Raw genomic sequence first — 3,054 nt, 5'->3', positions numbered from 1 at the left:
TATTACATATATTATTTATATAATAATATATTATATATATTTATGTCTAAGTTTAAATCATAACACCTAATGTGACAATGTGGTTAGTGTTTTTTTTTTGTATAGATTTGATCCAGGTTCGAATCTCACACTTCACATCTATTTTTCTCAATTTTAGTTTAACGAGTCAATTTCAAGCCGAACACAAATACGAATATTTAAATCGAGTCGAACACGAACACACTGTTCACGAGCCGATTTCGAACACGAGCCGATTTCGAACACGAGCTATTTCGAGCGAGCCGAACACGAGTCAAGCCTGAGCTCGCTCAAGCTCGGCTTGTTTATAGCCCTAATGGAGATAGTGACCCAAAGGAATTTGTGTACCTTAAAGACAGTGATCCAAAGAAAATGGTGTGTCGTGGAGGTTGTGACCCAAAGAATTAGATTGCATGGAAGCAGTGATCTGGACAGTGGGTATGTCGTAGAGGCCAGAGAGGGTGGGTGTTTCATGAAGATAGTGACTAGGATTGGGTGTCTTGGAGGCAGTGACTCAAAGAGGCTGGTGTGTCATGGAGGCAGTAGCCCAAATGATGGGTGTGTCATAGAAGCAAGGATCTAAAGAAAAGGGGGTGTCGTGGAGGTAGTGACCTGAAAGGGTGGGTAAACCGTGGAGGCAGTGGCCCAAAGGATGGGCGTGTCATGGAGGAAGCGAATCAAAAGGGTCGGCGTGTCGTGAAGGCGGCGACCCTAAAGGATAGGTATGCCAAGGAGGCAGCAACCCAAAGGATGGGTGTGTCGTGAAGGCAGTGACCTAAAATGGTGCGACCATACCGGGGAGGCATTGACCCGAGTGAAAGAGTGAACCGCACTGATGCAGGATAATGGTGATTCTCATTGAATAGAATCATAAAAATAGGGCAAGTGTATAAATTAATGCTAAAAATACAACTCAAGCATGTACTAATGATTAGGCAAAAATATCATGCAAAGCAAACATGTGAAGGGATACTAGTGTGGGTGCAATAACTAGTGACATGGGACACCGTGATGCGAAAATGTCACAGAGTAAGTCTGTCAAGTGATATACCAACGGGAGGCACAAACACTCGTTATGAGCATATGAGGGCATATGATCATAAGAGCACAACATGTGCAAGTGAGGATGTGCTAATGCAGACAATGTGAAAAGCATGCAATAAATGCAACATATCAAATGAAAATAGTCGATCAAATGATCCGATCGGTGGAGGTCGATCGATCGAGTGGCAAAAAGTTGTCGGTTTATGTGATCGGATATGTGGTGGTCAATCGATCAAGTCGGGAATCATGAAATTCACACAATAAATATGCAAAACACACACTATGCACGTGAAGTTGGTTGTTTAACTGTTGGGTTGACCCTGGTGGTCAGCCTAGGGCAACATAACCAACAGGTTCAGTCGAGCTAAGTTGGTTGACTGGACCAGAGTGATTGGTCGAGCAGGTTGGGGCAGTCAGTTGGACTAAAGTGGTCAGTCGGTCGAGCCGGAGCAGCCAGTCGGATCAAAGTAGTCAGTCGCCTTTACTGGAGTGGCCAATCCAAACTAATTGCAATGTCGACCGGGTCAAGGCGGTCGGTCATGAAAAAGTACAGTATGTGAAATGCAATATATAAAATGAAAGTAATTGGCCAATAAATAGGCATATGGCTGAGGTGACTAGTAAAAACCAACAAATTTGCATATCATGGGTCCCACTGTGACACCACATACAAGGTATATACAACACTAACCAATTAAGAGGCATATGGTCGGGTCAACCAATATCATTCGACCAATTGAGTAATCTAGTGACAGACTATCAATTGAGTCGGAAATTGTCAGGTATCTCGTGTAGGAGACCAAATCCAGGAGCATACAAACATGCAATGCATTATGCAAGATGCAATACACACCCATCATGATGTAGAACATGATATGATGCAATTAATCACAATCAATAGCGAGTCAAACTCAACTAACGCTCTCACATAGACAGTTAGAAAAATATATATTTTTTTAATTAAAAAAAAGGTCACTGAAGACAGACCCGTAACATGTAGGGTGACACAAGTTAGATCATTTTGTTCCTTAACACAGTCATAGTTTTGTCAATCCTGATATTTTAAATCACATTGTTTATCGAGATCAACCCAACAAGCAATGCTCGTTAGGCATCGCAACCAACACACGAGTCTGATTTGTTATCAATGCATACATACAAGTGCAAATGCAAAGAAACATATGATAAAAGTGGTGAAGAGTGTGTCGTGGAGGCAGTGTCTCGGGAACGGGCGTGTGATAGAGGTAGTGAACCAAGAGAATTGTTGTCGTGGATGCAGTAACCTAGAAGGGTGGGCATGTCGTGGAGTTAGCATACCAAAAGATGGGTGTGACATAGAGGTAGTGACCTAAAGAGTGTGTGTGTCATAGAGGCGGTGACTCAGAGAGGGTGGGTGTGTCGTGGAGATAGTGACCCAAAGGAATTTGTGTACCTTAAAGACAGTGATCCAAAGAAAATGGTGTGTCGTGGAGGTTGTGACCCAAAGAATTAGATTGCATGGAAGCAGTGATCTGGACAGTGGGTATGTCGTAGAGGCCAGAGAGGGTGGGTGTTTCATGAAGATAGTGACTAGGATTGGGTGTCTTGGAGGCAGTGACTCAAAGAGGCTGGTGTGTCATGGAGGCAGTAGCCCAAATGATGGGTGTGTCATAGAAGCAAGGATCTAAAGAAAAGGGGGTGTCGTGGAGGTAGTGACCTGAAAGGGTGGGTAAACCGTGGAGGCAGTGGCCCAAAGGATGGGCGTGTCATGGAGGAAGCGAATATACTTGCCATAACACATGTCTATACCCTATGGTTACATTTTTACTGAGCATCATAAGCTTTAACCATGATCCAACCCTTGGTTAGCCACCTTAACCCAAGCTAAATTCCAAAAACCGTGAGCCCCCACATGGCTAAAACCCAAACCCATGCCAAGAGGCCACCTCAGCCCAAATTGAGCTGAGAGCTCCTCTTCTTGACACCTAAGCAGTGGGGCTAAGCTCTCAATTG

Source organism: Phalaenopsis equestris, unplaced genomic scaffold (genome assembly GCF_001263595.1).
Source record: "Phalaenopsis equestris unplaced genomic scaffold, ASM126359v1 Scaffold000114, whole genome shotgun sequence".
Classification (NCBI taxonomy): Eukaryota; Viridiplantae; Streptophyta; class Magnoliopsida; order Asparagales; family Orchidaceae; genus Phalaenopsis; species Phalaenopsis equestris.
The sequence above is the reverse complement of the archived record's forward strand: the minus strand, read 5'-3'. Positions refer to the sequence as shown.